Raw genomic sequence first — 15,163 nt, 5'->3', positions numbered from 1 at the left:
CGAGTACTTGCTGTTATCTCTAATACGGTTAAATGTTTAGATGGAATAATGTGGCTGTGATTACACTGAAAAAGGAAAGAAAGCCTCCACCTTTGATAGAAACATATTGACCCTTTATCGATGGAGGGATATTACTAAGGGGATCATGAACTTAAGGTAGGAGGGGTATAAAAGAAACAAGATCTGGCTGGCCAAGGGTTGGTGATTTCTTGAGTCAGGGTAGTGAGTATGTATTCTACTATTCTGTCTGTTTTTGTTTCTATTTCAAATTTCCCATAATAAAAGGTGTCAAAAGATACCACGAAGAGGGTAAAAAACAAGCCGCAAACAGGACAAGGCATCTGTAGCGCATATACTTGGCAAGATATTACTATTACAGAATATCTATGTGTAATATGCTTCATACGCATTTGGCACTGTATCCTCACTATTAATCAGGGAAATAGGAAATAAACAATGAAGCAAGGTGTAGTTTCAAACTCACCAGATTGAGGAAACTTAAAAAACCGATCGCTGTGTTGGCTGGGAGGAAAACTCTTACCCACACCCTGCTGATACGGGAGGTGAAGTGATAGAACCATTTGGAAAACAATGTAGCATAAATGGATATGAATCCACACTGGCGTCATTCAGGAGCAAGCGTATTCTCTGAGGAGCACGTACCAGAGAGAAGATAGGGCACGTGTGACCAGGAATCGTCTAGGGTAATACTCACGGGAGCCCTGTGTACACGGACCTAGTCAAAGATCGGATAAAGATATTTCGATTGCTTCGTGCAGTGCCATTCTATAGCAGTGCTGATGAACTGCAGCTTCCTGTGTCAGCAAGGAGTATTCCCCAAACAGAAGGTTTCCCCTGGCACACAAGTTACCCAGAATGCATCCACAATGGTTCCACACGTATTATATAAACTGTGAAAATAACAAACTACCTCAATGAGACAGTCATATAACAGAGAGCAAAAACTTTAAAAGGAAAAGCAAGCAAAATGCTGACAGTCGAGATGGGATTTGTTGGGGAGAAGTGTTTCTTTGGTTGCATGCCTTCAGGAAAAGATACACAGCGGCTTGCGACCTATGAATAAACTCCCAGTTTTATAAGGTGAGTGGTAGAGTGTTGGTACAGTTAACTCGATTTAATCTAATAATAATAATAATATTATTATTATTCTTCTTCAACATGTCCATTTCCCTAATTAAAAGAAAAGGAGAAAGAAACAGATTGTAAGTTTCTAGTTATAAACCCTGTTTAAATTTGATTATTTATTAATTTGGGGGAAATGATTAGTTTGGGGGCTCTGTGTCCATCTATCGAGGAATACAGTATAGCCTCTCCATCGATTTGGGCCATCATTTATGTTTGTTACTAAGTTTTCCATCTAAGTTGGCACGTTTTTCCCGTAGGTGCTGTGTAGATTCTCTGTGACTTTGACTGTGATCCTTTTTAAAAATTGCATTCATTATTGTGTATTTGCTAGGAAATAAGAAATATCGAAACTATCGATTGAACGTTGATTTCATGTAGAGCTGTCTTGCGGGACTCACCTAGGCTTTCTACAGGTCTCCCATGCCTAGGGGCAAACAGTGTATTTTGAGAACCGTAGGAGGTGAGGACAATGAACAAGGTGATTTTTCCTTTCCCACCTATTATTAGTGTTTTCCCTTGTTTTAGTGTGTATTTTAGAGCGTCTGTTGCAGTATTGACCAGAAGAATCTCATTATCAACACCCTGGTCTTGCTCGTGACTTTCCAAAGAATGTTTTTACTTCTGAATCCTTAAGACTATTTTCTAAGGATTTAGACTTTTGAAAAGAGTTTCTAGATGTCTTCTCTTCTGGATTCTTAAATTATTTTATCGTGAACGAATGGCCAACTGTTCAGATTCTATTCTTCTGCATATATGGATAGGATCAAATTTCTCCTCTCATAGGGTAACGTGGTCGTCTACTTGGACAACCTTAGAATTTGTCCTGAATTCAGAGCCGGTCCGTCAGAAGTTCCGGAGGCCCGGACCTGCGGCAGGTGTCTGAGGGGCGACAGCCTCGGGGACTGAGCCTCCACATGTCAAACCTGACCCTCTCTCCAGGGGCCACGGGACAGGGTCCGGGCCGGCCGGGGGCGGGAGCCGGGGCGGGCGCGGAGGGCGGAGGGGCCCCGGGCCACCCCACCCCACCCCCCCCCCGTTTCCAGCCCAGGGGGGTGGGACAGAAAAAGAGGCACAGCAAAAAGCCTAGGGCACCCGGTATTCCCAGGCGGTCTCCCATGCAAGTACTAACCGGGCCCGACCCTGCTTAGCTCCCGAGATCAGAGGGAATCGGGCGGGCGGGCGCGTTGCGTTCGGGGTGGTATGGCCACAGAGGCCGGCGGCCGCCCCCGGACGCCTCAAGAGGCCGAGCTGCTGCTACGCGTCCCTCCCTGCCCAGTCGGGTCCCTCCCGCCGCCCTGGCCCTTCGCTAGCCCACCTGCCCCTATGGGGGGGCGGGCGCAGGCGGAGCCTGACGGGTCTCGCGCGCACCCCCCTGCCCCACCCGAACCGCGGACGCACCGCCGTCGCACATCCCAAGGAGCAGACCCACGGGCACGCGCGCAGGGACAGACTTCCACGCGTGGGGGCGGAGGGCCAGAGCCCGAGAGTGCGCGCGAGAGGGCCCTCCGCCGCCTCGCGCCAGGGCACGGCGGGGAGGGGCTTGCGGGCAGGGCCAGGACAAGGAGGCAGGGCCGTGGCTGCCGCTGGTCCTTCACCCGGAGGTCCTGAAGACGTGCAGTGTCCCCCCCACCGCGCCACCCCACCCCCGTCTGGGGAGGACCGTTCTGCCCCGATTCCCGTCAGGGCCTGCGTGTGGCAGCAGGCCCCGCGCGGGGGCGGGGCCGGGGGCGGGGGGCGGTGGGGCCAGAGCCGGCTATCCTGTTGCACCGTGGGGTGGGGTTTGGGGTGGGTTGCCACGGGTCGGGGGGCCGGTGGGTCGTTTGGGTTTGGGTGGGAGTGCTCCGCGTGTGTCCTCTCTGCCCGGGTGGCCGGCGACTTGCCCTGTGCGGTGCGCCGGTGTGTCTCTCCGGAGCCCCGGCGGCGGCGAGGAGCCCGCCCGGCGTGAGGCCCGGGCCCGAGGCCCGGGTGTGCGGCGGAGAGGAAGTCCACGGTGGGCTGGGGGTCCGGGGGCCCAGGGCACGGTTTGCCGCCGTGGGCTGTCCCGCGCCGGGTGCAGGGGATGTCCCGGAGTGCGGGGCGGGGCCGGAGAAGAGACCCAGCGGCACTTAGGGATCCCGCCGCCCGGCCCGGCCCCGTGTGGGGCCCAGGGCTGGGGCTCGGCTGCCGGCCGAACGGAAGGGCTGGGACGCTCTGCTGCTGCCGCCGCCGCCGCCGCCTGGCGGTGCTGCTGCAGCGGGGGAGAGGGGAGGAAGGCCCGGGCGGGGGCAGCGGGCCGCGCCGGGGGGCCGGGGGCCGAGCGCGAAAGGGGGGGCGGGCGCGGAGCGCGGGGGGCCCCCCACCCCCCCGACCCCCCACGGGCCGGCGGGCGGGACAAAAGAAGAGGCAAAAGCCTACAGCACCCGGTATTCCCAGGCGGTCTCCCATCCAAGTACTAACCAGGCCCGACCCTGCTTAGCTTCCGAGATCAGACGAGATCGGGCGCGTTCAGGGTGGTATGGCCGTAGACGGCGGCGGCTGGCCCCGGACGCCTCAAGAGGCCGAGCTGCTGCGACGTGGCCCTCCGGGCCCAGCGCCCCGACCCCCACCCCCGACACCCCCGCGCCGTCCTGCAGCCCCGTAGCCTTCAAAGCCTTGCTCGGCAGCTGCTACACAGCACAGAAGCAACACTTTGCCGCAGACACATATACAAATGACAGCAAAAATCAAAGACCAATAGGACATCTCTTCAAAGCACGGAGGACACAAACGGGAGGACAACGTGTGACTTGTCAGATTCTACAGACGGCAGGAGCCCACATGAAGGCTCAGGGAAATATTCCAAAGGAGTGGGACATGGCTCCGAGCTCCCCGGACATGAGCAGACTGGCTTCGGCTGACAGCAGCTCTTAGATTGTCACAGTGGAGCCAGGAAAGTAGAAAGTTCCTTCCTCGCCTTTCCTCCTTGGCGCAGTAGCAAGTAGTCCACGGTGATACGGTGAATGGATACGATTATTCTGTGGCATCACGCAAAGAGCGAATGCTGTGGGTGTCTTTGAGAACTGGGAATTTGGGTGTGAGAGAAAGAGGTGAAATCGATAAAGTATAGAGTAAAAAGCCTCTAATTTCTCAGTTTCCATTTGGATTCTCAGTGTAAGCTCAATGTATTTTTCTTTAGTTTTTTAATCTAATTCTATTTTATTGTTTAGTTTTTAGTTGTTTCCCATGGAAAGTGCTGAGAAATAGGTGCAAACTCAACAGCAGTGCATTTCACCAGCATCTAGGTCGTGGTCTCCACAAACCATTGTTATTAAACGGTCCTAAGACCTACTGGAGACATAGGCTGACTTCAAGTCTGGGGCGGGAAATGGACGCTTCTTATGCTGGGAAGCGTGGATGCTATGACATCCAACAGGACGAGGGTCACGTCAAAAGACACAGGAACCAGAATGAGTAGACTCCCGTTTGCCAAACACAGGACAGTCTGATCACCAGTAAGTATAATAATTGCAAGATATCGAAACACATTAAATATGCTTAAATCCACGATTACACCCCTCACAGCGGCAAAACTGACTCGGGTCACTGTGGACAGCGGTAGGAAACAAAGGGAAATGGTGACAGCCGGGGCCGCCCCCAACTAGTTGGGATGTGTGGACACTCTTTCAAAAGACATCTCAACCCATCACCATGTATGCACTGTATTTGCACTGGATTCAAAGAAACTGAAGTGAGTGTATGTGTCTCAGGGAAACGCAGACATCGAGTACTTGCTGTTATCTCTAATACGGTTAAATGTTTAGATGGAATAATGTGGCTGTGATTACACTGAAAAAGGAAAGAAAGCCTCCACCTTTGATAGAAACATATTGACCCTTTATCGATGGAGGGATATTACTAAGGGGATCATGAACTTAAGGTAGGAGGGGTATAAAAGAAACAAGATCTGGCTGGCCAAGGGTTGGTGATTTCTTGAGTCAGGGTAGTGAGTATGTATTCTACTATTCTGTCTGTTTTTGTTTCTATTTCAAATTTCCCATAATAAAAGGTGTCAAAAGATACCACGAAGAGGGTAAAAAACAAGCCGCAAACAGGACAAGGCATCTGTAGCGCATATACTTGGCAAGATATTACTATTACAGAATATCTATGTGTAATATGCTTCATACGCATTTGGCACTGTATCCTCACTATTAATCAGGGAAATAGGAAATAAACAATGAAGCAAGGTGTAGTTTCAAACTCACCAGATTGAGGAAACTTAAAAAACCGATCGCTGTGTTGGCTGGGAGGAAAACTCTTACCCACACCCTGCTGATACGGGAGGTGAAGTGATAGAACCATTTGGAAAACAATGTAGCATAAATGGATATGAATCCACACTGGCGTCATTCAGGAGCAAGCGTATTCTCTGAGGAGCACGTACCAGAGAGAAGATAGGGCACGTGTGACCAGGAATCGTCTAGGGTAATACTCACGGGAGCCCTGTGTACACGGACCTAGTCAAAGATCGGATAAAGATATTTCGATTGCTTCGTGCAGTGCCATTCTATAGCAGTGCTGATGAACTGCAGCTTCCTGTGTCAGCAAGGAGTATTCCCCAAACAGAAGGTTTCCCCTGGCACACAAGTTACCCAGAATGCATCCACAATGGTTCCACACGTATTATATAAACTGTGAAAATAACAAACTACCTCAATGAGACAGTCATATAACAGAGAGCAAAAACTTTAAAAGGAAAAGCAAGCAAAATGCTGACAGTCGAGATGGGATTTGTTGGGGAGAAGTGTTTCTTTGGTTGCATGCCTTCAGGAAAAGATACACAGCGGCTTGCGACCTATGAATAAACTCCCAGTTTTATAAGGTGAGTGGTAGAGTGTTGGTACAGTTAACTCGATTTAATCTAATAATAATAATAATATTATTATTATTCTTCTTCAACATGTCCATTTCCCTAATTAAAAGAAAAGGAGAAAGAAACAGATTGTAAGTTTCTAGTTATAAACCCTGTTTAAATTTGATTATTTATTAATTTGGGGGAAATGATTAGTTTGGGGGCTCTGTGTCCATCTATCGAGGAATACAGTATAGCCTCTCCATCGATTTGGGCCATCATTTATGTTTGTTACTAAGTTTTCCATCTAAGTTGGCACGTTTTTCCCGTAGGTGCTGTGTAGATTCTCTGTGACTTTGACTGTGATCCTTTTTAAAAATTGCATTCATTATTGTGTATTTGCTAGGAAATAAGAAATATCGAAACTATCGATTGAACGTTGATTTCATGTAGAGCTGTCTTGCGGGACTCACCTAGGCTTTCTACAGGTCTCCCATGCCTAGGGGCAAACAGTGTATTTTGAGAACCGTAGGAGGTGAGGACAATGAACAAGGTGATTTTTCCTTTCCCACCTATTATTAGTGTTTTCCCTTGTTTTAGTGTGTATTTTAGAGCGTCTGTTGCAGTATTGACCAGAAGAATCTCATTATCAACACCCTGGTCTTGCTCGTGACTTTCCAAAGAATGTTTTTACTTCTGAATCCTTAAGACTATTTTCTAAGGATTTAGACTTTTGAAAAGAGTTTCTAGATGTCTTCTCTTCTGGATTCTTAAATTATTTTATCGTGAACGAATGGCCAACTGTTCAGATTCTATTCTTCTGCATATATGGATAGGATCAAATTTCTCCTCTCATAGGGTAACGTGGTCGTCTACTTGGACAACCTTAGAATTTGTCCTGAATTCAGAGCCGGTCCGTCAGAAGTTCCGGAGGCCCGGACCTGCGGCAGGTGTCTGAGGGGCGACAGCCTCGGGGACTGAGCCTCCACATGTCAAACCTGACCCTCTCTCCAGGGGCCACGGGACAGGGTCCGGGCCGGCCGGGGGCGGGAGCCGGGGCGGGCGCGGAGGGCGGAGGGGCCCCGGGCCACCCCACCCCACCCCCCCCCCGTTTCCAGCCCAGGGGGGTGGGACAGAAAAAGAGGCACAGCAAAAAGCCTAGGGCACCCGGTATTCCCAGGCGGTCTCCCATGCAAGTACTAACCGGGCCCGACCCTGCTTAGCTCCCGAGATCAGAGGGAATCGGGCGGGCGGGCGCGTTGCGTTCGGGGTGGTATGGCCACAGAGGCCGGCGGCCGCCCCCGGACGCCTCAAGAGGCCGAGCTGCTGCTACGCGTCCCTCCCTGCCCAGTCGGGTCCCTCCCGCCGCCCTGGCCCTTCGCTAGCCCACCTGCCCCTATGGGGGGGCGGGCGCAGGCGGAGCCTGACGGGTCTCGCGCGCACCCCCCTGCCCCACCCGAACCGCGGACGCACCGCCGTCGCACATCCCAAGGAGCAGACCCACGGGCACGCGCGCAGGGACAGACTTCCACGCGTGGGGGCGGAGGGCCAGAGCCCGAGAGTGCGCGCGAGAGGGCCCTCCGCCGCCTCGCGCCAGGGCACGGCGGGGAGGGGCTTGCGGGCAGGGCCAGGACAAGGAGGCAGGGCCGTGGCTGCCGCTGGTCCTTCACCCGGAGGTCCTGAAGACGTGCAGTGTCCCCCCCACCGCGCCACCCCACCCCCGTCTGGGGAGGACCGTTCTGCCCCGATTCCCGTCAGGGCCTGCGTGTGGCAGCAGGCCCCGCGCGGGGGCGGGGCCGGGGGCGGGGGGCGGTGGGGCCAGAGCCGGCTATCCTGTTGCACCGTGGGGTGGGGTTTGGGGTGGGTTGCCACGGGTCGGGGGGCCGGTGGGTCGTTTGGGTTTGGGTGGGAGTGCTCCGCGTGTGTCCTCTCTGCCCGGGTGGCCGGCGACTTGCCCTGTGCGGTGCGCCGGTGTGTCTCTCCGGAGCCCCGGCGGCGGCGAGGAGCCCGCCCGGCGTGAGGCCCGGGCCCGAGGCCCGGGTGTGCGGCGGAGAGGAAGTCCACGGTGGGCTGGGGGTCCGGGGGCCCAGGGCACGGTTTGCCGCCGTGGGCTGTCCCGCGCCGGGTGCAGGGGATGTCCCGGAGTGCGGGGCGGGGCCGGAGAAGAGACCCAGCGGCACTTAGGGATCCCGCCGCCCGGCCCGGCCCCGTGTGGGGCCCAGGGCTGGGGCTCGGCTGCCGGCCGAACGGAAGGGCTGGGACGCTCTGCTGCTGCCGCCGCCGCCGCCGCCTGGCGGTGCTGCTGCAGCGGGGGAGAGGGGAGGAAGGCCCGGGCGGGGGCAGCGGGCCGCGCCGGGGGGCCGGGGGCCGAGCGCGAAAGGGGGGGCGGGCGCGGAGCGCGGGGGGCCCCCCACCCCCCCGACCCCCCACGGGCCGGCGGGCGGGACAAAAGAAGAGGCAAAAGCCTACAGCACCCGGTATTCCCAGGCGGTCTCCCATCCAAGTACTAACCAGGCCCGACCCTGCTTAGCTTCCGAGATCAGACGAGATCGGGCGCGTTCAGGGTGGTATGGCCGTAGACGGCGGCGGCTGGCCCCGGACGCCTCAAGAGGCCGAGCTGCTGCGACGTGGCCCTCCGGGCCCAGCGCCCCGACCCCCACCCCCGACACCCCCGCGCCGTCCTGCAGCCCCGTAGCCTTCAAAGCCTTGCTCGGCAGCTGCTACACAGCACAGAAGCAACACTTTGCCGCAGACACATATACAAATGACAGCAAAAATCAAAGACCAATAGGACATCTCTTCAAAGCACGGAGGACACAAACGGGAGGACAACGTGTGACTTGTCAGATTCTACAGACGGCAGGAGCCCACATGAAGGCTCAGGGAAATATTCCAAAGGAGTGGGACATGGCTCCGAGCTCCCCGGACATGAGCAGACTGGCTTCGGCTGACAGCAGCTCTTAGATTGTCACAGTGGAGCCAGGAAAGTAGAAAGTTCCTTCCTCGCCTTTCCTCCTTGGCGCAGTAGCAAGTAGTCCACGGTGATACGGTGAATGGATACGATTATTCTGTGGCATCACGCAAAGAGCGAATGCTGTGGGTGTCTTTGAGAACTGGGAATTTGGGTGTGAGAGAAAGAGGTGAAATCGATAAAGTATAGAGTAAAAAGCCTCTAATTTCTCAGTTTCCATTTGGATTCTCAGTGTAAGCTCAATGTATTTTTCTTTAGTTTTTTAATCTAATTCTATTTTATTGTTTAGTTTTTAGTTGTTTCCCATGGAAAGTGCTGAGAAATAGGTGCAAACTCAACAGCAGTGCATTTCACCAGCATCTAGGTCGTGGTCTCCACAAACCATTGTTATTAAACGGTCCTAAGACCTACTGGAGACATAGGCTGACTTCAAGTCTGGGGCGGGAAATGGACGCTTCTTATGCTGGGAAGCGTGGATGCTATGACATCCAACAGGACGAGGGTCACGTCAAAAGACACAGGAACCAGAATGAGTAGACTCCCGTTTGCCAAACACAGGACAGTCTGATCACCAGTAAGTATAATAATTGCAAGATATCGAAACACATTAAATATGCTTAAATCCACGATTACACCCCTCACAGCGGCAAAACTGACTCGGGTCACTGTGGACAGCGGTAGGAAACAAAGGGAAATGGTGACAGCCGGGGCCGCCCCCAACTAGTTGGGATGTGTGGACACTCTTTCAAAAGACATCTCAACCCATCACCATGTATGCACTGTATTTGCACTGGATTCAAAGAAACTGAAGTGAGTGTATGTGTCTCAGGGAAACGCAGACAATCGAGTACTTGCTGTTATCTCTAATACGGTTAAATGTTTAGATGGAATAATGTGGCTGTGATTACACTGAAAAAGGAAAGAAAGCCTCCACCTTTGATAGAAACATATTGACCCTTTATCGATGGAGGGATATTACTAAGGGGATCATGAACTTAAGGTAGGAGGGGTATAAAAGAAACAAGATCTGGCTGGCCAAGGGTTGGTGATTTCTTGAGTCAGGGTAGTGAGTATGTATTCTACTATTCTGTCTGTTTTTGTTTCTATTTCAAATTTCCCATAATAAAAGGTGTCAAAAGATACCACGAAGAGGGTAAAAAACAAGCCGCAAACAGGACAAGGCATCTGTAGCGCATATACTTGGCAAGATATTACTATTACAGAATATCTATGTGTAATATGCTTCATACGCATTTGGCACTGTATCCTCACTATTAATCAGGGAAATAGGAAATAAACAATGAAGCAAGGTGTAGTTTCAAACTCACCAGATTGAGGAAACTTAAAAAACCGATCGCTGTGTTGGCTGGGAGGAAAACTCTTACCCACACCCTGCTGATACGGGAGGTGAAGTGATAGAACCATTTGGAAACAATGTAGCATAAATGGATATGAATCCACAACTGGCGTCATTCAGGAGCAAGCGTATTCTCTGAGGAGCACGTACCAGAGAGAAGATAGGGCACGTGTGTGACCAGGAATCGTCTAGGGTAATACTCACGGGAGCCCTGTGTACACGGACCTAGTCAAAGATCGGATAAAGATATTTCGATTGCTTCGTGCAGTGCCATTCTATAGCAGTGCTGATGAACTGCAGCTTCCTGTGTCAGCAAGGAGTATTCCCAAACAGAAGGTTTCCCCTGGCACACAAGTTACCCAGAATGCATCCACAATGGTTCCACACGTATTATATAAACTGTGAAAATAACAAACTACCTCAATGAGACAGTCATATAACAGAGAGCAAAAACTTTAAAAGGAAAAGCAAGCAAAATGCTGACAGTCGAGATGGGATTTGTTGGGGAGAAGTGTTTCTTTGGTTGCATGCCTTCAGGAAAAGATACACAGCGGCTTGCGACCTATGAATAAACTCCCAGTTTTATAAGGTGAGTGGTAGAGTGTTGGTACAGTTAACTCGATTTAATCTAATAATAATAATAATATTATTATTATTCTTCTTCAACATGTCCATTTCCCTAATTAAAAGAAAAGGAGAAAGAAACAGATTGTAAGTTTCTAGTTATAAACCCTGTTTAAATTTGATTATTTATTAATTTGGGGGAAATGATTAGTTTGGGGGCTCTGTGTCCATCTATCGAGGAATACAGTATAGCCTCTCCATCGATTTGGGCCATCATTTATGTTTGTTACTAAGTTTTCCATCTAAGTTGGCACGTTTTTCCGTAGGTGCTGTGTAGATTCTCTGTGACTTTGACTGTGATCCTTTTTAAAAATTGCATTCATTATTGTGTATTTGCTAGGAAATAAGAAATATCGAAACTATCGATTGAACGTTGATTTCATGTAGAGCTGTCTTGCGGGACTCACCTAGGCTTTCTACAGGTCTCCCATGCCTAGGGGCAAACAGTGTATTTTGAGAACCGTAGGAGGTGAGGACAATGAACAAGGTGATTTTTCCTTTCCCACCTATTATTAGTGTTTTCCCTTGTTTTAGTGTGTATTTTAGAGCGTCTGTTGCAGTATTGACCAGAAGAATCTCATTATCAACACCCTGGTCTTGCTCGTGACTTTCCAAAGAATGTTTTTACTTCTGAATCCTTAAGACTATTTTCTAAGGATTTAGACTTTTGAAAAGAGTTTCTAGATGTCTTCTCTTCTGGATTCTTAAATTATTTTATCGTGAACGAATGGCCAACTGTTCAGATTCTATTCTTCTGCATATATGGATAGGATCAAATTTCTCCTCTCATAGGGTAACGTGGTCGTCTACTTGGACAACCTTAGAATTTGTCCTGAATTCAGAGCCGGTCCGTCAGAAGTTCCGGAGGCCCGGACCTGCGGCAGGTGTCTGAGGGGCGACAGCCTCGGGGAACTGAGCCTCCACATGTCAAACCTGACCCTCTCTCCAGGGGCCACGGGACAGGGTCCGGGCCGGCGGGGGCGGGAGCCGGGGCGGGCGCGGAGGGCGGAGGGGCCCCGGGCCACCCCACCCCACCCCCCCCCCGTTTCCAGCCCAGGGGGGTGGGACAGAAAAAGAGGCACAGCAAAAAGCCTAGGGCACCCGGTATTCCCAGGCGGTCTCCCATGCAAGTACTAACCGGGCCCGACCCTGCTTAGCTCCCGAGATCAGAGGGAATCGGGCGGGCGGGCGCGTTGCGTTCGGGGTGGTATGGCCACAGAGGCCGGCGGCCGCCCCCGGACGCCTCAAGAGGCCGAGCTGCTGCTACGCGTCCCTCCCTGCCCAGTCGGGTCCCTCCCCGCCGCCCTGGCCCTTCGCTAGCCCACCTGCCCCTATGGGGGGGCGGGCGCAGGCGGAGCCTGACGGGTCTCGCGCGCACCCCCCTGCCCCACCCGAACCGCGGACGCACCGCCGTCGCACATCCCAAGGAGCAGACCCACGGGCACGCGCGCAGGGACAGACTTCCACGCGTGGGGGCGGAGGGCCAGAGCCCGAGAGTGCGCGCGAGAGGGCCCTCCGCCGCCTCGCGCCAGGGCACGGCGGGGAGGGGCTTGCGGGCAGGGCCAGGACAAGGAGGCAGGGCCGTGGCTGCCGCTGGTCCTTCACCCGGAGGTCCTGAAGACGTGCAGTGTCCCCCCCACCGCGCCACCCCACCCCCGTCTGGGGAGGACCGTTCTGCCCCGATTCCGTCAGGGCCTGCGTGTGGCAGCAGGCCCCGCGCGGGGGCGGGGGCCGGGGGCGGGGGGCGGTGGGGCCAGAGCCGGCTATCCTGTTGCACCGTGGGGTGGGGTTTGGGGTGGGTTGCCACGGGTCGGGGGGCCGGTGGGTCGTTTGGGTTTGGGGTGGGAGTGCTCCGCGTGTGTCCTCTCTGCCCGGGTGGCCGGCGACTTGCCCTGTGCGGTGCGCCGGTGTGTCTCTCCGGAGCCCCGGCGGCGGCGAGGAGCCCGCCCGGCGTGAGGCCCGGGCCCGAGGCCCGGGTGTGCGGCGGAGAGGAAGTCCACGGTGGGCTGGGGGTCCGGGGGCCCAGGGCACGGTTTGCCGCCGTGGGCTGTCCCGCGCCGGGTTGCAGGGGATGTCCCGGAGTGCGGGGCGGGGCCGGAGAAGAGACCCAGCGGCACTTAGGGATCCCGCCGCCCGGCCCGGCCCCGTGTGGGGCCCAGGGCTGGGGCTCGGCTGCCGGCCGAACGGAAGGGCTGGGACGCTCTGCTGCTGCCGCCGCCGCCGCCGCCTGGCGGTGCTGCTGCAGCGGGGGAGAGGGGAGGAAGGCCCGGGCGGGGGCAGCGGGCCGCGCCGGGGGGCCGGGGGGCCGAGCGCGAAAGGGGGGGCGGGCGCGGAGCGCGGGGGGCCCCCCACCCCCCCGACCCCCCACGGGCCGGCGGGCGGGACAAAAGAAGAGGCAAAAGCCTACAGCACCCGGTATTCCCAGGCGGTCTCCCATCCAAGTACTAACCAGGCCCGACCCTGCTTAGCTTCCGAGATCAGACGAGATCGGGCGCGTTCAGGGTGGTATGGCCGTAGACGGCGGCGGCTGGCCCCGGACGCCTCAAGAGGCCGAGCTGCTGCGACGTGGCCCTCCGGGCCCAGCGCCCCGACCCCCACCCCCGACACCCCCGCGCCGTCCTGCAGCCCCGTAGCCTTCAAAGCCTTGCTCGGCAGCTGCTACACAGCACAGAAGCAACACTTTGCCGCAGACACATATACAAATGACAGCAAAAATCAAAGACCAATAGGACATCTCTTCAAAGCACGGAGGACACAAACGGGAGGACAACGTGTGACTTGTCAGATTCTACAGACGGCAGGAGCCCACATGAAGGCTCAGGGAAATATTCCAAAGGAGTGGGACATGGCTCCGAGCTCCCCGGACATGAGCAGACTGGCTTCGGCTGACAGCAGCTCTTAGATTGTCACAGTGGAGCCAGGAAAGTAGAAAGTTCCTTCCTCGCCTTTCCTCCTTGGCGCAGTAGCAAGTAGTCCACGGTGATACGGTGAATGGATACGATTATTCTGTGGCATCACGCAAAGAGCGAATGCTGTGGGTGTCTTTGAGAACTGGGAATTTGGGTGTGAGAGAAAGAGGTGAAATCGATAAAGTATAGAGTAAAAAGCCTCTAATTTCTCAGTTTCCATTTGGATTCTCAGTGTAAGCTCAATGTATTTTTCTTTAGTTTTTAATCTAATTCTATTTTATTGTTTAGTTTTTAGTTGTTTCCCATGGAAAGTGCTGAGAAATAGGTGCAAACTCAACAGCAGTGCATTTCACCAGCATCTAGGTCGTGGTCTCCACAAACCATTGTTATTAAACGGTCCTAAGACCTACTGGAGACATAGGCTGACTTCAAGTCTGGGGCGGGAAATGGACGCTTCTTATGCTGGGAAGCGTGGATGCTATGACATCCAACAGGACGAGGGTCACGTCAAAAGACACAGGAACCAGAATGAGTAGACTCCCGTTTGCCAAACACAGGACAGTCTGATCACCAGTAAGTATAATAATTGCAAGATATCGAAACACATTAAATATGCTTAAATCCACGATTACACCCCTCACAGCGGCAAAACTGACTCGGGTCACTGTGGACAGCGGTAGGAAACAAAGGGAAATGGTGACAGCCGGGGCCGCCCCCAACTAGTTGGGATGTGTGGACACTCTTTCAAAAGACATCTCAACCCATCACCATGTATGCACTGTATTTGCACTGGATTCAAAGAAACTGAAGTGAGTGTATGTGTCTCAGGGAAACGCAGACATCGAGTACTTGCTGTTATCTCTAATACGGTTAAATGTTTAGATGGAATAATGTGGCTGTGATTACACTGAAAAAGGAAAGAAAGCCTCCACCTTTGATAGAAACATATTGACCCTTTATCGATGGAGGGATATTACTAAGGGGATCATGAACTTAAGGTAGGAGGGGTATAAAAGAACAAGATCTGGCTGGCCAAGGGTTGGTGATTTCTTGAGTCAGGGGTAGTGAGTATGTATTCTACTATTCTGTCTGTTTTTGTTTCTATTTCAAATTTCCCATAATAAAAGTGTTCAAAAGATACCACGAAGAGGGTAAAAAACAAGCCGCAAACAGGACAAGGCATCTGTAGCGCATATACTTGGCAAGATATTACTATTACAGAATATCTATGTGTAATATGCTTCATACGCATTTGGCACTGTATCCTCACTATTAATCAGGGAAATAGGAAATAAACAATGAAGCAAGGTGTAGTTTCAAACTCACCAGATTGAGGAAACTTAAAA

The 15,163-nt window shown here is 53.4% G+C and overlaps 3 non-coding genes and 3 pseudogenes across 3 annotated transcripts; all 6 read right to left on the bottom strand.

The window, feature by feature from the left end:
- Positions 1–2,226: 2,226 nt before the first annotated feature.
- On the bottom strand, positions 2,227–2,358 carry LOC123629564 (annotated as a pseudogene).
- A 1,175-nt stretch (positions 2,359–3,533) lies between these two features.
- LOC123629571 lies at positions 3,534–3,652 on the bottom strand. The gene has a single exon (XR_006732112.1). It is a non-coding gene; the product is annotated as a 5S ribosomal RNA (ribosomal RNA).
- A 3,459-nt stretch (positions 3,653–7,111) lies between these two features.
- On the bottom strand, positions 7,112–7,243 carry LOC123629563 (annotated as a pseudogene).
- A 1,175-nt stretch (positions 7,244–8,418) lies between these two features.
- LOC123629568 lies at positions 8,419–8,537 on the bottom strand. The gene has a single exon (XR_006732111.1). It is a non-coding gene; the product is annotated as a 5S ribosomal RNA (ribosomal RNA).
- Positions 8,538–11,997: 3,460 nt separating this feature from the next.
- Positions 11,998–12,129, bottom strand: LOC123629562 (annotated as a pseudogene).
- A 1,179-nt stretch (positions 12,130–13,308) lies between these two features.
- Positions 13,309–13,427, bottom strand: LOC123629557. Its single transcript, XR_006732106.1, has one exon. It is a non-coding gene; the product is annotated as a 5S ribosomal RNA (ribosomal RNA).
- Positions 13,428–15,163: the final 1,736 nt, after the last annotated feature.

Source organism: Lemur catta, unplaced genomic scaffold, assembly GCF_020740605.2.
Source record: "Lemur catta isolate mLemCat1 unplaced genomic scaffold, mLemCat1.pri scaffold_174_ctg1, whole genome shotgun sequence".
NCBI classification, from domain to species: domain Eukaryota; kingdom Metazoa; phylum Chordata; class Mammalia; order Primates; family Lemuridae; genus Lemur; species Lemur catta.
This window is presented reverse-complemented; position numbering and strand designations above follow the sequence as displayed.